This window comes from Ipomoea nil, unplaced genomic scaffold (genome assembly GCF_001879475.1).
Source record: "Ipomoea nil cultivar Tokyo-kokei standard unplaced genomic scaffold, Asagao_1.1 scaffold3030, whole genome shotgun sequence".
Taxonomy (NCBI): domain Eukaryota; kingdom Viridiplantae; phylum Streptophyta; class Magnoliopsida; order Solanales; family Convolvulaceae; genus Ipomoea; species Ipomoea nil.
Genome location: NW_017619458.1, coordinates 2,076,343 through 2,103,885, shown reverse-complemented (window position 1 = coordinate 2,103,885; position 27,543 = coordinate 2,076,343). Strand labels below are relative to the sequence as shown.

Here is a 27,543-nt window from a genome sequence, read left to right as displayed (position 1 = left end):
GGGGTGGGGGTGGGGTAAGGTGCAAATCAAATTCCAACTACAAACGAGATCGAAAAGGCTTGATTCAAGCCTGAGCTCGTGTGCGCTGGCACCTGCGGGCACGAATGTCATCCGGAAATTGGCCACACCACGAGAGTCTGAACTCTCGTGTGCGTTACACGAGAGTGCAACTGCTGCTGAGCAGCACGAGAGTTTGACTCTCGTGTTGTGAGCACACCCGAGAGTTCAGTCTCGTGTGCACTCACGCACGAACTTTCATGCGTCCCGAAAGTAGAGTTTGACTCTCGTGTTGTGAGCACACCCGAGAGTTCAGTCTCGTGTGCACTCACGCACGAACTTTCATGCGTCCCGAAAGTGACTGCCTTAAACGAAAGTAACCGAGCTGAAACAGCGCGAACCATTCGTTGGTTCTGGACTGTTACAGAATTAATCTTTTAATAATTTCAGTTTTGAATTTTATGAGTTAAATCTCAAATAATGGTGGTTGTTTCAGGTGTTACAAATCGTGCATTAAATGCCAATTGAATGCTATTGATTCCTCACCTCCTGTATAAGAAGAGTGTAGGAGCAGCAGGTTTACAACACAGTGAAGTAGTGAAAATCTACGGACTTAGAACAACACACACTACGGACTTAGAACAACAAACACAACACAGAAAATATTTTTTTCACAGCTCCAAAATCTCTGCTCCTACTCCATTCTTGAAGCTGTGTTCTGCCCGTGCTCTTGTTCGCCGGGTTCGTTCGTTTGGGTGCTCAAACGTCGAACCGTTGTACATTTTATTCTGGGAAGCCTAGGCCACAACGCTCCTAGCACTCTTCGGAGGTGGCAAATAAGGTTTTAAGGAAAGAAAGACACCTCGCCTAACTCGTACTAATCTTTCTTCCTCTATTTCTTTCTTGTTTTGGATTATGCTCTAAGCAAAAATCCTTTCTTCTTTCTTGTTGATTGGAGTTATAATCTGAGGATTATTCCATTCTTGGTTGATATATATTGGTATATCTTTTCATAGATATATATATATATGTATATATAACCTTTGGATCCGTTATATATATATATATATATATATATATATATATATATATATATATATATATATATATATATATATATATATATATATATATATATATATTATTTCGGATACATATATATTGAAATAGTATTTTATATATTTTCGTGTGTATATATAAATACTATTTTGGGATATTAAATCGATTTTGGTTCATTATCACAAACAATATAAAGATCAATATGCCGTTAACAATAATTTATACATGTGTAGTTAATAAATTTTGATGAGGGCAAAATAGTCCAATATTACTATATTTTCTTTCCAACTCATCCGGAAAACAAAATATCAATGTTTAGGTAGGATTTTCTTTTCCTTCACCTTTAGGAAGTCAAATTCCCATGAAAAATATTTTTCCATCCAACCAAACAAGGTAAAACAACATTTTCCTACATTTCATGGAAAATCTTTTCTATGGAATTTGATTTCCATCCAACCAAACACCCCATTCGTTTCCTATTGGAAATATATGTCATTAAAACATTTATCATGTTTTTATCAAATAAGGATTCACAGAGCGTTTGGTTGGAGAGGGGGAATTATGAAGAAATTAATTGCAATTTCATGGGAGATGAATTACTGAGAATAAAGTGAGAATTTAAATTTCAGTGTTTGATTTACAGGAATAGAATAGTATAAAGTCAAAAATGTCCATTGTTGTTGTTAGACATTGTTCTAACTCATAAAGTACATTATCTTACCCTAGGAGTTTCATTATTTTAACACATAATGTACATTATTCTAACACATAAAGTATATTATTTTACACATAATGTACATTATTCTAACACATAAAGTACATTATTCTAACACATAATGTACATTATTCTAACACATAATGTACATTATTCTAACACATAATGTACATTATTCTAACTCATAAAATTTAACGATGTCGTTTTGTACCGATATTCACACAGCTGTGTGGACCGTATTTGTCGTTGGTGGGGATTCGACTCCTCGCCCAATTTTTTTTTTAAATACTATGTATATATGTGTGTTGTAGTTATTATACGGAGCATGTATTAATAATTTAATATGCATAAAAATAACAAATACAATATAATAATATGTCCAAAAAATAACAATCAATTGATAAAATGGAAAATAATTATAATTAGTTGAATAAATTCAAAATCAAATGAGTAAAATCTTAAATATAAGCATAAATAAGGTAGCATTAATAAAAAAAAATGTATTGGAATTTAAACGGTGCAAAAGTATTATTATTGTATTCTATTGAATAATATTAGATATTTAATATCTTAGGTAAAATTGAAATTTTGAATTGCTTTGAATAATTTAATAAATATAATATCAAGAACCTTGTAGTTTAATGGTATCACGTTGCGCCCTTATGTGGGAGGTGATAAGTTTAAGCCTTAGTGGAGGCATTTAATGTAATAATAAGCTAAGGTATCACTTTTCTATAAATTAAAACAAAAAAAAAAAAAAAAAAAAAAAAAAAAAAAAAAAAAAAAAAAACTTAATAGATGTACTATTGTATTCATTTTTTTTTTCCTAATGTAAAATGAGGTCAAGAAATTAACGAGTAGTCAAGGGATATAAAAAGTTTTTTTTTTTTTTTTTTTTTTTTTGTTACGACATCACGAGGTATGCATTCTAAGGTAAAATCAAGAAAAAAAATACGGAGTAGCATTTTTCTTTCTCATTTTTTAAGTCCTATTTAGCATTCCTTGGTTAATCTAACTTTTTTTTTTATTTACTTATTTTCTTAAACAATACTTTATAATTTTCAATTTCGTCTATTATACTTGTGTTTAATATGTTTGAACGTCAATCACATGTAGCCATCCATGGATGTATTAGTTGGAATTTGAAATTTCAAAGTCGAAAATGCAGGGGTGCTTCCATTAGTGGACAGCCATCAAGAAGTGGTGTCACAAGGCATAGAATTTGTTAAGAGTACCCTACTTTTTTTTTATATATATATAAATAAGAGAGAATATATCTACCTCTACATCTACATACATACAATACATATAATACATACAATTCTAATAAGAGTCAATAATGTTAGGCCCTTACCTGAAATAAAAAAAATGTTGGTACTATTATTTCTTAAAATGAATGATTCATATTATTTTGATTTTAGTATTTTTTAATGATTTTCCTTATTTACCCTCTATTATATTATTTTCTTCCCTTAAATAACCTAAATTCCATTAGTATAAACTTTTGTAACGGAATTTTCCTTTAACTATTTATTATTTTTAACTAACTCATTAATTTATATAAGAAAGGTCTTATGTTCGAACCTTATCACAATTAGAGTTGGAATAATTGTTAAACATATACTACAAATATGTTAAAATGTATTAAAAATATATATAATATAAAATTTAACCTAAACTTTGGTCTAATAATTAGTCCGACTAAATACATAACATTCAAAGTTAAGCATCAAAGATTATAAATCAAGAACTTTAAAAATCATTTGATTTTTATGCATTAAAAAAAAAACAAATTTAGGTTAAGTTTTGTTTTTTTTTTTCCGTTTAATAATTAATCTTCTTTGATTATTTAGATCAGAACAAAACTAAATATTTTAATTATATTTTTGCATTATTGGTATGATTTAGGTCGTTATGGTGTTAATATTTTTTTTTATGTATTTTTATAATGGTACAATTGTACATTACTTTACAAATATTATACTATTATTTTTTTATCAGACAAAATTGTTCTTACATCATTGTCAGACATGCGCGACCTATGTACAAAGTTGTTGATCATAAATACAATTACACCTGGACTCTAAAACGATATGACTATTTTCCAAATAAGTGACAGTATTGACATCCTACTGGCTCCAATTGAACAAGTCTACACATAAGAATTAACTTCAAAAGAAATTTATAAGTTAATTTTTACTATGTCATTATAACAATATCTATTGCAACTATATATTTTGAATTATCTATTATCATCCTCTATTGACAATAATTGTAACAATTGTCATTGGCAAACTTTCAAAACAATTTGTCTCAACAACGAATGTAAATTAAAAAAAAAAATCAATGATTTAATTATTGTTGATGAAAAGTATGTACGCCAATTTATTATTTTTATTAAATTAAATAAATTAGTAGCTACAACAAAAAATAATACATATGCATTTAATTAATTTAGAATTAGATGTCTATAATGCCTTTATTTAAAAAATTATTCATTATAAAAATTTTTAAAAGAGATATAATTTCATTATTTATATTATCTTTATTTCTATAATTCAAAGATTCATTACCTTCATATTTATTAATTTATTATATTACTATATTGTCTACTGTCTTCTTTTTACATTATCTTGTAATTAAATATCAAAGTTATAATACAAAATATGTTATATATATTTATTTACCAAGTATTTTATACAAATATAATAAATATTAATATTTTGTTCAATACTTTCACATCATAACTTACGACACACATCTCACAACGCATGAAACATGTAGGAGAAAAACTACAACTACCAAATATCAATAGATGCTTGTATGATAAAGAGTTAATAGTACAACTAAGATCCTATCATATACACAACAAAGGCAAATCTAAAGCTTCCTACACCATAATCTCATTGCACGACGAATCAATCTGTGATATACCACCAGTAACCCAATTGCACATGACACACTACCAATAAAAATAAAAAAAGAAGACATGTACTGACGATGAAGATAATATATTAAAAGTATATTATTTGTGTACTAAATATATACATTATATAAAATAATGTACTTTTAGTACTTAAATAATGTACTTTTTCTAAATACAACACATATTTTAATATACTAAAAATACATTATTTGTATATTAAATGTACGTCATTTAATTGTATGATTTATACATCTGTACGAACCACTAATAATTGTACAATTCTTTGGTTGGCCTCACCAACCTTAAAAATGAATTTATTTATTAATTAATTAAATAAGAAAAGAATATTAGGATGTGAATTTGGGGGCGTAATATTTGTTGGGTGATTTAAATTAATTGTAGGTCCCTACTGACTTAAAATCTTAAAATAAAGCCCTCCAAAATATCTACCATACGACATCGGAAGTCGGAACCAGATAAAACAAGCAACGACGACGTATGACGCACTGTGCTTATCTCAATGATGCATGGCATTTAATTGGTTTTAATACTATTTATTAATCATTATTTTTTTGTTTGAACTTAAATGTTTGTTATGCTATCAGATCAGATGCAAGGAGATTAGGGATGGCAATGGGTCGGAGAATGTTACATTCATCACTTGACCCACTATATATTTTCTCTACCTACTCTTACCCTTAATCTGTATTGAAAAAATTCACCCCCATCCCCACCGGATGTGGGTGTCCACTACGGGTACCCACCACTTATCATTTATTATTTTTTTCAAGAAAAATATTTAAATTACTTACACATAATAAAATAATAAAATTCATTAGTGATACTAAAACATAAAATAATAGAAATATTTAAATATAATAACTAAATTATTAATTTTTAAAAATGAACTTAGTAGTTTAGATATAAAAATAGTAAAAAGATATACGAAATTATATAAACTTTTATAACTAACTACATACTAGTACTTATTTTACTATTATATATATATATATATATATATATATATATATATATATATATATATATATATATACACACACACACACACACACACACACACGCACACACACATGGTGGGTCGAGTGGGGTTCTAAGCGGGTTTTGTACATAAAACCCGAATTCAACCTGACCCACCGCGGGTTTACTTTTTTAAGACCCACCCCCGACCCACCGCTCACCATCACCCAAAAAAACCCGATCCATGCGGGGTGGATTCGGGTGAACATCCGCGGGGCGGATTGAAATTGCCATCCCTAAAGGAGCTACTTGTGTGGTTAAGTACGTATTTATTTATTCCACCCCAATATCTTCTGTGGAGCTCGGGAACGAGAGACTTTGGGGTGTTTAGTAAATAACTGTTAACTGATTGTATTAGTGAATTTGTTGAATGTAGAAAAAATATTTGATAAATTAACTGTTAGTTGATACATGCAAAATGACTTTTTCAAAAAACTACTTTGAACAGCTTTTTAAATTTTAGCATTTTAGAGCAATAAATTAATTAATCACACTCATTTTTTTTTATGGTCAAACTATAAGGTGTCCGGAGCAAACCCTAACTATAGGAGGTACCTTTAAGCCCGTACCATACTAGACTAATTCACATTCGCATCGAGTCGGCCCAATTAAGGGGCAAAGTGTTGGTCAGATTGCAGCAATTATACTCTGGACCGCGGTCCACAAAGCTTTGTGGACCATGGTCCAAAACGGCAGACACTATAGTGTATCTAAACTAACACTTTCTCAGGTATTATTTTTTATTATATTATCAAATAAAATTGCAATTGAATTGAAATGAAACTGCAGTGTATACAAAATGAAACTGAATAGCAATTTCACTATTTGAGTGTATATTGTCCACCGAAACTGTAGTTGTGTTGAAATAAAACTGCAGTGCATATACAGCTAATAATGGTCAAATAAGCTAAACTTGAACCCTCCACATCAAACAGCTAATAATGGTCAAATAAGCTAAACTTAGCTATTACATTGTAGTATCTGTTCATATACTTTCTCAACCTACTGAAACACAAAGAATCAATAACGCCTCCACTTAGGCTCGAACTCATAATCTTCTAAATAAAAGTCCAACCCAGGTACCATTAGACCACATAGTCTTGCACTCAAATATTTATTTATTAGTAAAACTAATTTTTTCGACAAAACAAATCTAATGTGACATTATGTATTTTAATTACAAAATACTTTCTTACAAATTACTAATACTACATGCTAATACAATTAAATATCAGCTCTTAACTATTTACTATTTACTCAACATCCCTTTAATTTTTTATTTGGTAGCTAACTAGTTAAAACACACATAACGACATTTGAGATTTGTCTAGCCAGCAAAAAATATATCGCAAGAATTTCTTACTATGTAGTATTTATTTGTGTAAATTAAAAAAAAAAAACAAAACAAAACGATGAGACGGATTGACTAATTTCTCTTTTCTATTTTTTAAACAAACTTAAATGGTAAGTTATTTATGTGACTCTCGATGGTATTCATCTATTACTCTTTGCAAATGTAATTGATGTTGATATATTTCTATCTTATTTTATGTAATTGCGCATGACATGTTGGTATTTTTCTCATTATTAAAAATTGACCCAACTTTATCTATCTACATTTTAACCATTTTTTTTTTTTTACTAATTTCTAAACAATCTCAATTCTGTCAAAAACAAAAAAAAAACAAACAAAAAAAAAAAACAAAAAACAAAAAAAAAAAACAAAAATCAAAAAACTAAAAAACAAAAAATAAAAAATAAAAAATAAAAAAATCTGTATTCTACCCCAGAAGGGTTTATTTGCCCTAGTCATCAAATTGATAATTTATGCAAGTTGCTAAGGTTATGATGCCAAATGTGCCCTACAGACAGACATATATGCTCAAAAGCTGTCGGTTTCCTAATATTATACTTCGAAAATAAATTTATTTTTGCATCAATTTTTAGTAATTTGGGAGATGGGTTTTAATAATAATTAATATATACTCAACTCTTATGGATAAACTCCATGAATGACTTTGTTCCAATCCATTATTTGTTTTGTTTTTCTTGATAGTACATGCGGCCAATTTATATCCTGCACCACGACGCGCATTGCATTGTGCGCCTAGATGCAAAATGACGTTGTTTTAATTTTTTTTTTTTTAAATTTCGCTACCCAGTGTTTGGCAGTTAATTTTCCTTTAAAAAATCTCATGTATGTTCAAAAGTGAACATAATGTTATACTAGAATACACATAATTGTATACATGAATGTACATAATTATATAACAAAATACACATACTCTTTTTAAAAGATAATACACACTCCATCTCAACTAAAAGCCTAAGCTGATAGTTGGATTGCACATTAATGGCTATATGCTCAACAATAATAAACATAAACTTTTAACATAATACACATCAACTCTTAACATAATACACAAAAATTTCCTGATTCGGATGTACATAATGTATAAAAAAAATGTACATAATTGTATAAAAAATGTACATAATAAAAAATATACATAATTGTATAAACAAATATACATAATCATGTCAACTTTCTACTGCGCCTCCCAAAACGACGTCGTTTTGGGAGGCGCGGGGTGCACAGTGCAATGTGCGCCGTGCTGCAGGGTATAACGATTGGTACATGCATTCATCAATCATTATTGCGTGGATCGTGGTCCACACAGCTGTGTAAACTACGGTCCAAAAACTAAAGTAAATTATTCAACTCATAAAATACATTATGCTAACAGATAAAATACATTATTTTAACTCATAAAATACATTATCTTATCCTAGAAATTTCATTATTTTAACACATAAAGTATATTATGCATTATTCTAACTTATAAAATACAATATCTTAAATAAGAAATTTCATTATTTTAACACATATAAAGTATATTATTCTAACACATAAATTACATTATTCTAACTTATAAAATACAATATCTTACCCTAAAATGTTCATTATTCTAACATGCACACGAAACAAGTAAATTTTTTTTAAACATCAAAACGACTTCATTTTGAACCTTGATCCACACAATAATTTGCTGCATTCATATCATCCACTTTCCTTGGACTTTCTCATTCATTTTGCTTTTATGATGAGTTAATTAACTATTGTATGCAAATTATACGCCATACTGGAGAGATAAATCACATTACGGAGACCCTGTGTGACATATTTAATTGAAAGGATGTTGACAAGAATTAAACGCTTGACATTTAGATACAAAAATCATGCTCTAATCATTTGACCACTCATTTCAAGGCAACTTACTCATTCATGGCATTGAGTTTATTTTCTTTTAATTGATATATCTATTAATCAATAATGCTATTTTAACCTCATGTTTATTACCTCATGACATATTAATAAAACTTTTTGTATTCATTAGCTACCATGAATTGGTTGATGAGAACTGTATAAATTGTATTAGATGAACATTTATTACAACTGTACAGATTGAGGGAATATATACAAGAGAGAATCATAGGAAGATTAGGGTAGAGAGTCATAATGTGACTCAAATACAAAGAGTCCTAATACTCCCCCTCAAACACATAGTATACTAGTAACCTGTATCTTGTCTCTAAGAAAAGAAAATCTAGGACTAGGTAAAGCTTTAGTAAATATGTCTGCAAGTTGATCTTTTGTTGAGATAAAATTAACTTGAATGTCTCCAGAATCAACTTTATCTCGAACGAAGTGATAATCAATTTCTACGTGATTGGTACGAGCATGGAATATGGGATTTGCGCACATATAAGTAGCACCAAGATTGTCACACCATAATTTTGGAACAGGTATACCTGACACTTTAATCTCATGCAGCAAGGAGACTGTCCACGTAACTTCGGCACAGATATCTGCTAGAGCTCTGTGTTCTGCCTCAATAGAAGATCTAGCAACAGTTCTTTGTTTCTTACAGACCCAAGAGATAAGGTTGGATCAAGAAACACAACAAAACCACTCGTGGACTTACGGTCCTTAGGACATCCAGCCCAGTCAGAATCAGAAAATGCATGGAGTTCTCTTGATGCTGACTTTCTTATACGTAAACCAAAATTAACTGCTCCCTTTACATACCTCAAGACTCGCTTTAGGTGTTCCCAATGTGATACTGTAGGAGCACGCATGTGTTAACACAATTGATTGATTGGGACTGATAGATCTGGGCATATAATAGTTAGATCCTGTAGTGCTCATGCCAGACTTCTGTACTGTGTAGGATCTTCATATAAATCTGAATTGAAGGGTATAGATTTTGAAACATAGATAGGAGTAGACAATGCTTTACATTCTGTCATCCATCACATTTCAAAATATCATTTATATATCTCTGTTGCGAAAGTAAAATACCATCATCACATTTAATTTTTTCAATCTCAAGAAAGAAATCAGGTTCACCAAGATCCCTAATCTTAAATGCAATAGCCAACTCTTTTATCAAACGAGTCACAAGATCGTGATCACTTCCCATCACAAATATATCATCAACATAGAAAAAAAAAATACACATAAGCAAAGTCATGTGAGTAGTAGATTAGAGACACATCTATCTATCAGATTATAAAAATAGAATTTAAGCAAGCAAACATGATTGAGATACTGAGCATCAATATAACCAGGTGGCTGCTTCAAATAACTAATTTCAGACATATTTCCATTTAAGAAAGCATTATAAACATCAAGTTTCCTAATAACCAAACCAGAAGATAACACCAAGGAAAGAAGCGAGTAGTGGGTTTTACTACAGGGCTGAACGTATCAAAGAAATCTTGTCCAAGCACCTGGTTGAATCTTTTTGCTACTAATCATGCCTTGTGTCTCTCAATAGAATCATTTGCCTTTCGTTTAGTGCGGAATACCCACTTACATCCAACAACATTCATATTTGCCCGAGAGGGTACAAGACATCACGTTTGATTCTGTAGAAGAGCATTGAATTCATGGTCCATAGCCTCACGCCACTCTGGATATTTTACTGCTTCAGTGTAACACGTTGGATCTGGGAGACAAACCTCAACACTCAAAGCTGTGGGTGGTGCTTGAGATCTACTGCGAGTCTCCATAATGTGTGTCTGAGTGGTAGATTTTACTATCTTACCTCGCGAATGCCCCCAGCTGGGTCGAGCGGCGACAGAAGTTGATGCGTCAATATGCTGCACAGTAGTACCCATGGGTTTATCTGGCAGGAGTGTGCCTCCCGCGGGAAGGTCCCGCGCAGTACTCGCGGGCTGATCTGGCGGGAGTGTGCCTCCCACGGGAAGGTCCTGCGCGATACTCGCGGGCTGATCTGGTGGGAGTGTGCCTCCCCGGGAAGGTCCCGCGCGATACTCGCGAGCTGGTCTGGTGGGAGCTCCCCTCCCGCCAATTCTTCTTGCAGAGACACCAACAGACTATGCTGTAGGATCGATTATACCCATAGAGTGATTTGAGGAGCCTGTGGTGTGACAGCACAAAATATATTTCCTTAAATTCTATTTTTATAAAATACCAAATAAATTATTTTTACTCCTACAATGATTTTTCTAAAGGGTGTATGAATTAAATATTTTAAATTCCTTATTTCAAATGATTCAACATCAAATATTCATATATTTTAAAAATCCTATTCATTGGGTATCTTTATGTACCAAGTTTTGACCCAAAAAGTCAATCTGAGTGGAACCTGAGAAGAACATGTGAAACTGATTCAAGTGTTTTGGCCTAGAAATATTCTTACAAATGAACCAATTTTATTCCTAAAAATTTAGAAACCTATTTTTATCCTAACTTGACCCAACTTTTGACCCAAAATTATAACCCGAAATTTTAATCGCGAAATGACCAAAATGGCCCTCACATGGCCGAATTCCCATAATCTTTTCTGCCTACGGTTTAGAGCCCTACCTATATAATCTTTACTATTCCATTGTCAATAACCCAATCCCTCCCATTTGCCTCTTTCATTCCCAAGTTCTAGAATTTCTCTAAGAAGAAGAAGAAACATTTTGTAAGCTAATCATCTTTCCCTCCATCATCATTCATTTTCCTTCATCTTCCTTCAAGTATTTTCATCTTCCATCCTCTTCTAATCCATCTCTTTTAGTAAATAGTGTATACTTGTGTATGTGTGTATGATGTATGTTTTATGTGTTCTTGTTGGGGATATTAGGAGGTGAAGGTGGAAACATTGGTTAAGGAAGAGGATGGATTCACACTAAGGCTTAGCAAGCTCAAGGTATAAACCATGGACTCCCAAAACCTATTATTTTGGTAGTGTGTTGTTGTTGATGATATTGATGTGTTGTTGGTATTTTGGTGCTTAGAAATGATGAAGAATGCATGTTTATGTGTTTATTATGGGTTGGTGTTGTTATCTTGTTGATCTTGATTGTTTGAAGAAGTGTTAAAAGTGTGTTGAAATATGAAATTAAGTGAATTGTTCATTTGATGAAGCTTTCCCAAGCTCACTGCTTGGGCTCGCTATTTAGCCGTGTGGGGCTTACCAATGGACCCCGAAGGGATTTGTTGGTAAGCATCGCCCAACGGACCCGAGTGGCGGTCCTTGAGAGGACCCGCGCGCCACTCAGCTATGGCCGTGAATTAGCGGAGCCAAGTGGCGGGGTCTCTCATGGTCCGCCACCTAGTCCTGCCAGGTCATTCTAGAGGGCCGGGCCCTTTAAGGGTCAGCCGATTTTGTTGTTTCAGACTCGAGCTCGTAACGACACGCTTGTATGAAATGTGCCTATGTGATTTGTGAGCAAAATCCACTTTTCCAAATCAAGCATGATTTATGATTTTTCCTAAGTGTTTATTGAGCACCTTTGAGCATGAAAGTTGAGTACCATGATTTGGACTTTAGTTATGAGATGAGTTGATTAAATGCTCTATTTGCATTATCTAGTTCATGAGTAGTGAGATTGACAAGATCATATGGTTTCATTAGCATGAGTAACTACTTCATAAACTTTTGTACCTAAAACCTATGTTTTCAAATTGAAAGCTTTTGCATACATTAGATGGCTTATATAATGCCTTAGGTTATTTTCAAAACCCGTATACGTATTTTGAAAACCTATATTTATACTCTTTTGAAAAGAATGCATGTCATTTAGATTCTCATCATGAAAAAGAGAAGTTGCATGATATATATATATATATATATATATATATATATATATATATATATATATATATATATATATATATGCTATTTACATGAAGTGAGGAAAAAACTATGTTTTGGAGGCTCTGGTTTGGAATATGTCCTTTCGGATGAAAAAAAAAAAAAAAAAAAAAAAAAAAAAAAAAAAGAGAAAGTTATGAGAAAAGAAAAGATACGGTTAGAGAAGGCCGGCAGATATATTAGAAGTAACTTGGTCGATATTTCCGAGTTACTAGGTTGGATACTACCCGCTAGGCTTGGAATCCCGGTTAGGGGGTGTGTACACCGAATGTGCGATACCTGATTCCACCGAGATTGAGAACCACGAGTACTAGTTCTGTGAGCGAGATGAGATTAGGCCGACTGATATTTGCCAGTCCGGATAGGTCAGTTCACGATTCGTGAAGTTCCTATCTCCCCATGAGTCAAGGTTCCGTTGGTACGAATGCGGCGGTTGTGTTGGAAACACCGTTCGCTTGGGCTTCGCCGCGGCGGAGTAGCTGCCTCGCATGCCCAGATTTGAAAGAAAGAAAAGAAAAAAGAATCATGAGAAAGATTGAGAAAGATCGAGAAAGATGAGAAAAAGAGAATCATGAGATATGATGTAATATGATTGAGGTCCTCGGTAGAAAAGTATTATTATTATTATCGAGAGTATGAGTATATATATATATATATATATATATATATATATATATATATATATATATATATATATATATATATATATATATATATATATTTATTTATTTATTTATTTATTTATTTATACACACACTATTATATATATATCTATGGAATTCCATTATTGTTGCATAGCATATGCCTTGTGATGAGTATATGAGAAGTAAAGTATGTTTTATTGCTTGTGAGTACTAGCATGATAGTATGGTATTGCTTGACACTTATATCTCTTGCATATTGTCTATCTTAGATGTATGTTGATATTGCAGATGTTGATGAGTATACATGCTTATATATATTGTATCCTTACTTAGGATTTATTATCTGATTACCACGTTGTCTATGTGTATACTTGTTAAGTACTTGTTTGTCAACCTTTTTCCAAATCTATATCTATATTTATGTTACGGGGTTGAGTGGTTTTATACTTAGCATTTTTATGCTAACAGGTTTATTTTCCTATGTGTTTTTATAACCCCTTTCAGGTGAACTTGATGCATGACGAGAGCGCACATTTATGGTAGTAGTGTGTAGCTCTAGGGCTTAGTAGATGCTAGCCTTAGTTATCCTTCTTTCCCCTTTTGGTGTTTGATGTTAGATACTGATGTAGCTCGACTACCTACTTATGGTTGGTGCGTAGACACCGAGGTTCGCATACCCCTTACTGTTGATGTATTGAGCTGTGACTCTAGTATGTTAGTAGCTTTAGCATGTGCAGTTACTCAAGGGTGGGTAACTATGGCGGCGACACTCTCTTTAGTTGTAGATTTGAGATTTATATATATCCTAGTTTATCGTTATTTCCTTGTTTTTGTCTTTTTAGACTGCTTAAATCTAGGCCCTAAATTTTAGAAAAAGAGGGTGTTACATCTGGTGTCTGCAAAACAATCTTAGTTGCAAAGGGAAAAATAACCTCATCAAACCGCACATGTCTGCACACATAGATGATAAACCTTATTAGTTTGTAAATCAATGCAACTATAACCCCGGAAGACTTGTAGGACATTTTATGACGATTATACGACTATAAATAGGGATAACATAGACACCCGAAGACACGAAGAAAATAATAGGATGGAGGGGATTTATGCAGGAGTAAGTGAGGACTGGAGTTATTTAACATAGTAGATGACATCTTGTTAATTAAATACATAGCAGTTTCAGAAGCAAAATCCCAGAACTTATATAGAACACAGGCACGAGCCATGAGGGTTAGACCTGTTTCAACTATGTGTCTATGTTTTCTTTCTACACGACCATTTTGTTCATGAGTGTAGGCACAAGACTGTCTATGAGTGATTCCTAACTGAACAAAGCAATGGTGCAATTTTTTGTATTTAGCTCCTAGGTCAGATTGAATGGATTTAATTTTTCTATTGAAGGAACGCTCAACCATAGTACGGAATTTTTCAAAGATGGCATAAATATCATATTTTAATTTCATGGGATAATACCAAGTGTAACGGGAGTGATCATCCACAAAAATAACAAAATAACGATAGCCATCAGTGGATAACAAAGGAGTTGGACCCCAAATATCTGTGTATATTAAATCCAGAATATTGGAACTAGATGACTCAACATGTGGCAATGGGAATCAGGTAGATTTCTCTAACTGACACGCATTACATAAACCCGAATTACAACGAATAGAATTACTAGACACACTAACCGAACAAGATTGAAGAATACGATGTAAGACTCGATATGTGGATGTCCTAGGCGATCATGCCACACTAACTCGGATGCACGAGCATAAAGAAAAGCTGAAGGAGACAAACTAGTGATAGGAAGCCTGTATAGACCCCCAAAGCTATCGCCCTGTAGAAGAATTTCCTTGGAATTGATATCCTTCACAACAAAAAAAGAGGGGTGAATCTAAAAAAACACCTTATTATCTGAAGCAAATTTTTGAAAGGATAATAAAAATGTAGACAAACTGAGAACATGAAGGATATTTGATAATTGAAAAGACCTAGATGGGGTATTAAAGGAAGCATGACCAACATGACTAATTGATAAACCCTTACCATCACCAACACACAACGTGTCATTACCAACATACTCCTCAGACGTGGACATGGCTGCGATGTCTGGGGTCACATGATTGGTTGCTCCCGTGTCTGGAATCCATACCTAAGAACCACTAGTGTCTGAACCATTATCTTGGTATGTCAGATTGGCTTGAGGAGGAGGATATCTTTGATTATCAAAACGGTTGTAACATGCAAGAGCCGTGTGACCATTGCGCCCACAAATCTGACACTTATTTTGACCACCATTGTTACCACCGGGGCTACGTCCACCACGTCTTCCTTGCAATCGGCTGCCGCCACCTTGGGCTTGACCAGGACCGTTCCAATAAAAAAATGGGATCCTGTGCAATATCTTAAATTGGGCCCTTAAAAAAATTGTATATATAAATAATAGTTATTTAAAAAGTTGTGTAAAAAATTCAAAATATAAATATTGTAAAAAATACATTTAAAATTTCATTTAAAAAGTGACATGTGTTGTGCACAATTAGACGCAAAATCATCCACCAAACTTGGTTTATCATTGTGACCAACATCATCTAAACAACTATAAGCATTCTTATTATTTTCATTGTCACAATGATACTTATCATCGTTGTGCATACTATCATTTAAATTTTTTTTCAATCTCACAATCATTTGGTTTGTCATTGTGACCAACATCATCTAAACACTATCAACATTCTTATTATTTTTCATTGTCACAATGATACCTATCATCATTGTGCACACTATTATTTGAATTTTTTCTAATCTCACAATCATCTTGATCTTCTATATGAATATTAGCTTTGTAATGAATTTTTTAAGAACTCTCTTTTGAGATTGAGTTAATCAGTTGTTCAATTCTTCTTTTTCTTTTTACGCTTCTTAAATCCAAATGAATATTTTCTTGAAGACATAGTTATAAAAATCTAAAGAAAAAATAAGAATTTAGTTAGAAACTCTATGAACACATAATTAATAAAAAATAAATTCTTGAATAAATTATTCTAAAATTAAAATTATTAAGTCAGGTAAATAAAAGGGAAAAGGGACAAATAGGCCCTCGAACTTTAGCTTAAAAGTCAATTAGACCCCTAAACTTTTTAAAGGTGCAATTACACCCATCAACAATTCATTTAGGTGCAATGAAGCCCAAAAACAAGTTAATGACCTGCTATCACATGTCATTAGGGTTCAGGCCATCTTCTGGCAAAAAAAAAAAAAAAAAAAAAAAAAAAGTGACCGGAGACCGACGGTCGCCGCCGGTCACTTTTTTGCCGGAAATTTTGCCGGTTACTTTTTTTTTTTGCCGAAAATTTCGCGGGAAGGTGGCCTGAACCCTAATGACCTGTGATAGCAGGTCATTAACTTGTTTTTGGGCTTCATTGCACCTAAATGAATTGTTGATGGGTGTAATTGCACCTTTAAAAAATTTAGGGGCCTAATTGACTTTTAAGTTAAAGTTCGAGAGCCTATTTGACCATTTTCCCTAAATAAAATAATAAATAAGAATTGTGAAATATTTAGTAATTTTAATTACCTGTTAAGAGAATTGAAGAAGTTGAGAATTTGTGACTTTATATGATAAAAAGAATTCTTCAATTCTATCAAACTGCATCTCTCGTCTCAATCGTCTGTGATCTGTTTTGTGGGATTTGTGTAAATAAGCATTATTCAACGATTTTGGTAATGAACTCAAGCTAAAATAGTACGGAGTAATATATTGTATACATAAATACATAATTAATGCCATAGGTAATGAACTCAAGGTAATATAGTAATAGTAATATACTATATACATAAATACATAATTAATGGCATAACATACGACAAAAACTAATTCCATAGGGGTGCGTAATGGCGGTAAATCGGTAATGTCGAAGGAAACACATAAAGAGCAGAAGGAAAGGGTTGCGAAAGGCAGCAATAGTTATGCTGTGCAACCGAATGTACCATGCGCATGGTGCATACGGTTTAAAACGATGTCGTTTTGATTAAAAACGCGCGTTCCACTTTAAAAAAAAAAATCAGGTTCGACTCTTAGCAATAGCATTATTGTGGATATATAGTTATGAAATTGTGGATATATAGTTATGAAATTGTGGTTATATAGTTATGAATTTATGGATATTTAGTTCATTCATTGTGGATATTTAGTTCAATCATATATTGTGGATATTTAGTTCATTCATTGTGGATTTTTACTTCATTCATTCATTTATTGTGGATTTTTACTTCATTCATTCATTCATTGTGGATTTTTACTTCATTCATTCACTGTGGATATATAGTTATGAAATTGTGGATATATAGTTATGAAATTGTGGTTATATAGTTATGAATTTATGGATATTTAGTTCATTCATTGTGGATATTTAGTTCAATCATATATTGTGGATATTTAGTTCATTCATTGTGGATTTTTACTTCATTCATTCATTCATTGTGAATTTTTACTTCATTCATTCATTCATTGTGGATTTTTACTTCATTCATTCACTGTGGATATATAGTTATGAAATTGTGGATATATAGTTATGAAATTGTGGTTATATAGTTATGAATTTCTGGATATATAAAAATGCTATTGCCGGGAATCGAACCTGATTTCTTCTTTAAGTGAGACACGCGTTTTTTTAACCAAAACGGCGCCATTTTGCAACCGTATGCACCTTGCAAGGTGCATTCGGTTGCACAGCATAATTTGCGGAAAGGCAGTAATACCACTTATATACATAATTTTTTTTTTAAATATAGGGCCCCCAAAAATTGGGGGCCCTGTGCAAAGGCTCTGGGCTTGACAACCGCCACCCCGATTGTTGTCGCGACCGCCATGGTGATTTTACCCGCCACGCTAGGCATTGAAGGCGGCTAGCGCTCCGTCATTAGCAATGTTGCAAAATACGGTAGGCGCCGATTTTTCGGCGCCTAGGTGCCCGATTTATTTTTATTTTTTTTAAAGTTAAATTTAGTCTTTGGTAGAGCTGTTCCCAAAAGTTTTTACTAGCTTTGGCCTTTGCGTGGAGCTGTTCCCAAAAAAACCTTGAGATACTAAAAAAACATTTTAGTATCTCATGGTTTTTTGGGAAGTAAAAAGTCTGAAATATATGTTCTCACCCATCTATTCTATCTCCATCTTTAATTTTATTTCAATTTCAAAGAAGATACAAAGTATCTCAACAGTTCTCAACCTTTGGCAACCGGCGGCAACAGACAGAGGTTTGATTCTTAGCGAGCGGAGCCTGGTCGCGGCGGAACCTGGTCATGGCGGAGCTTGGTCGCGGCGGAGACTACTTCTGATCCTTCCCAAAAATTTTTTTAAAAAAATAGACGGATCGAACGACTAGGCGGTCTAGGCGCCGCCTAGTCGGCCGGCCACAGAGGAGACCGATTCCGGCCTTCCTCGCCACGGCCGGGCGGCGCGATTTTTGCAACATTGGTCATTGGTGGTTCCTCAAATGAATTCCTTAGCCCCGAGAAAGTCTGCGAGCTCTGTAAGAGTGACGGGCTGTCCACGAACTGAAAGTGATGCAGTTAGGTTTTGATACTCGGGCCGTAACCCACAAAGCACATACAAGTTCATCTCGTCCAAACCAACCGGTCGACTGGCCAGGGTTAGGTCTTTTGCAACAACACGTGCACGGCCAATATAATCAGCAATAGAGGAGTCACCCTGCCCGAGAGACTGAAGTTGACCAAAGAGATTAAGTGACCGGGCACGAAACGAATGATAATTGTGCTTATGTCCCTGATTCTACCCCATATATAGACCTATTTTGAGTGAAATATACTTTGGTTTTATGCAAAATGTGCCTTAATTCATTTGTTTATATCCCTAGGTGCATAAATTGTTGATTTGAAGACAATCGTATGCTTTTCGGGGCATTTTGAGTGAATTTCGAGTCAATGGGAATCAATGTGAAGCTAAGGAGGTGGCTAAAATGCTTCAAATAGAGCCAAAGAGTGATACTTTCAATGGATTGATCACAAGAACAAAACAAGGGAAAAGTGGAGCAAAAGACCAAAGAGTTGTAATTCACGCTAAATTTGGCGACACCTTAGTACTTTGATCATATCTCATGCTAGGAATGTCCGTTTCAGGTGATTCCTATGCCATTGGAAAGAAGACTTGAAGTGATACAACATATGATGCAGCAAAAAACTCTACACGTCGGAACTTTCCAGAAGCAATGTGAAGATTGATGCTGAAAACTGGACGCGTCGAGAATTCTAAGCGAATTTTGGAAAACTAGTATTTTTCCCTTGCGATGCACGGATACAATTTTAGAAGTATTGTTTTAATGTTATGATATTAAGTAGATGTAATTTTATTAAAATATAAATACAAGAGTTAATACCTCCAATAGTCCTTCGAGCATTAGCGATTTACTAGCTGTGGTTATTCGAGTTTTATAATGTTGCGATAATCTTTACATTTTAGTGACCCATTTTTTTAATTATGACATGAGCAATTGGGTCACTTAGGGCAAACATAATGAGTTAGATATTAGAATTTCTTATCCACATGAGTATTTTATAGAGCATGTGTGAAGGGGAAATTATTGAATTATCTGTCTTGGAGATATACTTTTGTTTTAAATCCAAATCTAACTCACTGCATATCACAAATCAATCCCTCAAGGATTGTTACGATTTTTATGCCTAGTACATGATTTCAAAATAAACATTTCCCTATCTGTGTTATTATTTATAGTGCGCAATCTATTTCAATATATCACCACCACAGCGTACCTCTAAAAAAGCTACCAAAGAAGCCTCTGTCTCTTGATTAATTAATTCCAAGAGCACATGATAGGAGACCAATACATATCCTTAGGTACGCTGACTGCATACTTAATTAATGAAGATCGCTTCTCGGCATTAGGGGGAGATAGGAGTTCAAATTCAATAGAATGACATGAAATTTCATAGAATGAAAATATCTTCATTATTTAAATCCATGTACTAGTTAAACTGAACAGGAAGTTCAGAAGATAATCTATTTGCGATATTAGCAAATAATCTGCCAATTACTACATCTATTAATCATACTAATCATAAAAGAGTGACTAGGTCTCATGTACCTTTTCCAACTTGGACCAAATAAATCGACCGATACTCCTTGACGCCAAAAGTATAGGAGATCCATCGGTGTAAGAGATAAGAATCATTATACTAGATCCAGTAAATAAATATTGTCACTCTTGGAAAATTTAGTCCTGGAGACGCTCGTCCAGATGACGAGAAACCCTAGTCAATTCATAAGTGCACCAAATAAACAAAATACTAGGGATGCGGGACAACCAGATGTGATCTAAATAGTTCTGGAAAATGTATAGAATCTAGTAGACTCAAATATTGTCATAAACAATTATAAATATGGGAGAGATTTATGAAAGTATTATAGTTGTCTACAACACAATTGACTTTACAAATTGCTCCGTTATATGATAATCTGGATCCAGAGTTAGGCACCGGAAGTGCCATGACTATTTAACGTATAAAGGAGTAATTAAAGCATAGCTCGACTCGCTAAAATGTATAATTCTTTTTATAACAATACACCATTGAGCGTTATCCCTGAAGGTTTACAAATGGGTGTGTGCATGAAAGAGAAATAAGAATAACGAGGTGATAGAATATGAAGCGAGTTTGTAGCCTATGGGTTCACGCAGAGACCCTTGATTGATTCTAATCAAATATACTCTGATCTCCCACGATAAATGACATTAAGTTCCGCTACATAATATTATTAGCAGAATAATAAATTTAGATATGCAACTAATATTAATTTTTCAAAAGTCCCTAAGGATTTTAAGTTCTCAAAATTAGAAAAAGCGAAAAAATCGCAATATTAAAAGTATTAAGGTCTTTATATGACCTGAAAGGTTAATAATTGACTGAGTAATTTTTCCTCTTGAAAAAGGAATATGTACTTATTATGCGTCATTATGTACTCTTTAAAGAGTTGCGAATGGAGTTATTATCCTCATGAAGAACGAACAATATGTATCATTATGTGCTCAATAAAGAGTTAATAATGAACTTATTTATTATTTATTATCTCAGTCAATATTAATGGTGTAAACATCAATGAAATATATAAAGAGCTTGATGATGTCAGTCCATGTCTAAAGATGGAGATTTTGAAATAAAAAGCTTGTGAAAGCTAAGTATTATCTCGACTTGAAGATTGAGTTTTTCCTTAAAGAATTTTTATACACTAGTTAGCCAATATATGATTTTGATTGGACCCTTAGACAATCCAATATATAATGGCTATTTGGGTACTGGCTATTATTCTTGTGTCCCCATAATGCCAAGTTCCAAAATTGGTTGTACTATATTTACCCCCATTGTCCTATAAAGGGAGAATAAAGATTGAGTTGCACAAATGATTAAAGGATATATAATGAAATCTCTTTGACTAGATATTATGATGTCAATATTATACCCACGTGAACTCTAGAAGAGTCACAAGATTATTATAGAGTATATTCATTCCATTGATAGTTTTACATATTTATTTACAAAAGTCCTCTATACATTTTGGAAATTTTAATGTATGGGACTTAACTATTGTTATCTTGAGGGGAGTATCATTTTACATGAATCAATCCTGAAGATTGGGTCTTGACGACTAACGGTTGTATTCTTTTCCTTAGTTAAGTTTTTTTTCCCCACAGGGTTTTTCCTTAAATCTAAGGTTTTTAATGAGGCAACTAATCTAAAACAAGAATACACATACTTCATGCACTCTTTTCCTCAACTAATCTTTTCCCACTGGATTTTTCTAGTGAAGTTTTTAACGAGGCATGGATATGATATAGTAATGTAAATGAGGAAAAGTTGCAAAATAATTGCTTAAGTAGACAAACCCCAAAATCCTGAAGATTATTCCGATTATGCATAGCTTGAAGGCTTATGGTTGTACTCTTTTTCCCTTAACTAAGTTTTTTCCACACGATTTTCTTACGTTAATGTTTTTAATGAGGCAATCAGTACAATATATGTTGTTACAAATATCATGTACTTTTTTCTTCAACTAGGTTTTTCTCACGTGGTTTTCCTAGTGAAGTGTTTAACGAGGCGTGAATATGTATGTACTCCTTTTGTCTAGGTTTTTTCCATAGGGTTTTCCTAGCAAATTTTTATGAGGAAAGATCATGTCAAAATAATGTCCGAGGGGGAGTGTTGTAAAACCTTATATGGACATTATTCTAGTTTTATATTGATGATAGGATTCTTAATAGTGTAGGATTCCTAATGTTGTACAAAGGGATGATAATAATAAGAATTTCTTTTCTATGTTCTTTATTCTTCTTCTTCATGCTCTTATTACTCTTCGTTATTGTTCTTCACGAGCTAAAGGCCTGCAGACAAACTTGCAATTCAACAAATGAATCATTTTGTGTTAATATCTCTTTTGTTTTTAACTATTGATAATTTTTTTAATGCAGTCCTCTAATAACAAATTAAATTCATTGATTGGCAATCAAATTTGAGACTAAAATTGTAATTTATATGTATTGATGTCTAGAAACCTTCATCTGTTCATATTAAACAATCAAAATTTCTAAATTAACAGTCAATAGCGTCCATTTTCTCTTTTCATTTAAATTTCACTTTCATTTGTGAGTTTCATCAAATTTATAAACTTTAATAGAAACATTTACTTGCGGGACTATTCTACTATTTTCTTAAGAACAAGCTACATACAAGTGAGCGTGATCATATATTCATATCAATAAGCTCTTTTTAAAAAGAAAATAAATAATTTCTTTAATTTGTGAATATAAAATTTCATTGAATTTAAGTTTCACTGCTGGAAATTATGGAATTTCCGACCACCTGAAAGTGATTTTATATCAAATCAAAAGTAAAAAGTGATCGGAAATAGCAACAAAGGTTTTTCCGAATACCAAAAGTGGTCGGAACAAGACTTTTTACTTGATTTAAGATTATTTTCAGGTGGTCGAAAATTCCATAATTTTCAGTAGTGTTTGACGATAAAATTTGTAATTAAAAGTTTGTTCTCTTTAAAGATATTTATTATTTGGAAATATCTTATAATACATAACCTATATCATTATCTTGAAAAAAGAGTTAATTAAATTTTGAGGTCCATAAAAGAGAAGACTACGGGGTGTTTGGCAAATGGCGGCTAGTTGATAGCTGTTAGCTTATTCGATTAGTGGGTTTGACTAGTTGATAACATTAGCTGATTGTAGAAAAGTGTTTGGTAAATTAGCTTTTAGCTCTTAGCTGATTACATACAAAATAACTTTCTCAAAAAGTTAATCGAAAAAGCTAATTTGAACAGCTTTTAAAATGTTAACATTTTGAAGCAATAATTTGTTACAACACGTTAATTATTCAAACATTCATATTGATTGTTTAACCAAGTCAAATAGCTAACAGTTGTCAAATAAGTCGAAATTAATTAAATACGATATCTATTTTTTTTATCAATGTCTACCCAAACAATTTAAAATTTATTTCTCATCCTTAATTTCCTAAAAGTAAAACAAAAGGAATTTACTATTTGTGATTTTTGCCTAATCTCTAACCTTTTCCATTTCTTCTTCTTCTTCTTATCCAAATCTCACTTTCAATTCACTAGTGAGTTTTGTCTAATGTCTAGGACTTTATTAGAAATATTTACTTGTGGGACAAGGCACTTCTACAATCTACACACACAACAACATTATTATGGGGTTTCGACCAACCGTGGCTCACATGCAACTCCACATGGGGTTTCGACCACAATTTTCTTGATTTTAGACTTATACCCCAATCGAGACAAAAATATGTGTTGTTGTCAAAGTAAAGTTGCAAAAGAAGACTGGATAAGTGAAAAGAAACTCAAAGAAGCAAGTGAGCCCTTTTCAACTTCATTTATTTTTATTTTTTTTTTTCCAATATGAAAATGACCTCCTAATCGGATAACTATAAGATAAATTTTTTTTTTTTTAATAGCTCAAAGAACAACTCAAATGATTAACCAAATCAAAATAAGTTCATAAATTTTATTTTACTAGCTAGCAATTGTATAGTGAATCGTTTGAATCTTCCAATGATCAAAAAAGAAAAGTATGACTTCGAAAAAATCGACCTCGTAAGTAAATTATTTTTAAAAAAAAAATTAATACGACATCGATTTTTTTTTTTTACTAAAACCCGAATCCGTATGTGTATTTTTAAAATTTTTAAAAAAAAAAATTTACGACATCGATTTTTTATCTGACGTCGTATCTTTTATGTACTACGTCTAAAAGAACGACGTGATCGAAGAAAAACCGACGTTAAAGGTCTTATTTATAGTAGTGATCCTGCAATTTATCTCCAAAAAAAGGAGGTATAAATTTGACTGTGCATTTGAGGCAAATCCCTTATTTCCCCTTTTAGCAATATACTTCACAGCTTCAAAATGGTGAAAATATATGTATAATAGTCCGATCCAAACCTAGCTATATTTATTTTAGGTGTGAGACAAATGCTCTTTCTAAACTTTCCATGCTCAATTTTCCTAACTATATATGGGTAGGCATGTTTTATGAATCAATTTGTCATCACCCATTATCCAAAAGGTTGAACCCCAACCCTATCATCACCCATTATTCATTTTATTAAATGTAAAAATATACTAAATTTATCTTCTCACTTAAGAAAATTCAAATTGACTTTGACTCAATCCAAATTGAGAATTGAGAATAATACTTCAAAATTATCACCTCATGTGCCATTTTAATGCTAATTTTTCAATAGGCTAGGTTTCATTTTAATTAATACGAGGGAAAATGGCACTTTTTCCCCCCTGAGTTATATACCTATAGCATTTTTTCCTCCTAACTTATTGAAGTGGCTGTTTTTTCCCCTGAAATGTTAAATGGACATATTTACCCTTAAATTAAATATTTAATTTTTTTTTCTCTAACAAATTATGACCATAATTTGGTTCAAACCAAACAAACACTATAGCAACCAAACCGAAATATTTCAATTACAATTTAGAATCGAAATTCGATATTTAGAGTTTAGTAAAATCATGAACCGGAACGGACGGTTCATGTTCCGAACTGAAAAAATAAAATACATTTATTGTTGAATTTAGACTATTTTAAAATAAAGACGGTTCAAAATCGCGAATCGGATCCGGAATCGCCGGTTCACGGTTCAAGATTCAATTTTTTTGATACATAATTTTAATAAATTGACATTTAAATATTGGGTTCTAGATCTGAATTATAACCGGGAAACTATTAATTCGATTGCTTTAGTATCCGGTTCAATTCAAACCGAACTGTGGTCATCCCTACGTATACGCAATAATTTGTTGGAGTAGTAAAATAAATAAAATGTTTACTTTAAGGGTATAAATGTCAATTTAATATATCAGGGAGGAAAAAGCACCACTTTTATAATAATTGAAGGGGCTAATGTGTTTACCTAAATAATTGAGGGAGGAAAAGTGCTATAAGTATATAATTCAGGGGTAAAAAGTGTCATTTTCCCTTAATACGACCATGGTTGATTTTTCAACTAATTAACTATAGTGGTATTTTTACTTATAGTTTGTAACCCGTAAGTGTTATTTAATTTTATCAAATTTAGTCTTTCAACAAAACTCAGTTGACAATTCCCTCACTTGTAAAAATTTTAAATTTAATAAAATATTCAAAAAACTGTAAAAATATTTTGAATGTTTTAGATTAAATTTGATTGAGTTAAACAGTTAATGAACTAAATTGTATCTTTTACAATTTCATAACTGATTTATGACATAGGAGAAAAGGACCACCAACCAATCAAATTAAAATTTGATGCTTTTGATAGTATTATACTATTTGAGGGCAAAATATACACTTTCTTGAAGTAAATACTTCTTTTTGAAAAATGGGTTACAAGTTGAAGTTAATAATTTTAGGTCAAAACAAAGGTTTAAATTATATCAGTTTACATATAGTATGCACAAAGGTTAGATGACACAAACATTATATTCCAATAATCCAAAATAAATTCTCAAGCTAATATATTTGATGGCCTCAATTTAATTACGTGTTTAAAATTTTTTGAAAATAATGTAACTATTACAAGTATAACTTAATTGTAATTGAAGTTACACAAATTTAATGGCCTCATCAAATGAACCACGTGATTAGAAAATTTTGAAAATGGTGTAGCTATTACACTTATAACTTAATTGTAACTATTAGAATTTTGAATTAAACACTCGACTATATATTATGGATTGACTTAATTCTCAAAATGATCCTCCGACTATGACATTTTTTCAAATTGGTTCTTTGACTTTTAATTGCACCTAAGGTGGTCCTCCGACTATTGAATTTTAAGTCAAAATGACCCTCTGTTAGTTTTGGTGTTAAGTGGGTGCTTAAATGAGGGGTAAAATTGGTAATTCAGTGTTTTACTATAGTCAGATGACTACTTTAGGTGAAATTAAAAGTCAAAGGACCAATTTAAACTATCTAGTTAATATTTTAAAAGAAAATTTTATTTTTATGAACTATCTAGTTAATATAATCTGAAAGTTTCAATTGTGTATTATCGTATTTAAATTAATATAAAATACTTAGAGTTCATCTAATTAAATTTAAAAGTATTTATGAATATAATATTAATAGCGATAATATACAATTTATCCAACCATTTCATATTTTATTATAAATATTCTTTTATCACGTTTTGAAGCTTTTTTTTCCAACTCGACTTACCAACATTTTTTGTTCTGTCCCTATAAACCAATATTGTATTTTTGTAATAGACAATGATTTTTTTAATCTTTTTTATCCGTTTGTATTTAATTGTAGTATTTTTCTTTCTTTCTTTCTTTTAATAAGCAATGGTTTATGTGTGTTGTCCATTTGATTGTAATTTTTTACAATAGTTTTGTCATTATATATATGCCTATTTATGATCATTAAAAATCAA

General features: G+C 32.1%; 1 long non-coding RNA gene across 1 annotated transcript; it reads left to right on the top strand.

Annotated features, from left to right (window-relative positions):
* The first annotated feature begins 6,282 nt into the window (after positions 1–6,282).
* On the top strand, positions 6,283–22,289 carry LOC109163621. Its single transcript, XR_002051307.1, has 4 exons — positions 6,283–6,361; positions 14,280–14,287; positions 20,234–20,237; positions 22,278–22,289. It is a non-coding gene; the product is annotated as an uncharacterized LOC109163621 (long non-coding RNA).
* Positions 22,290–27,543: the final 5,254 nt, after the last annotated feature.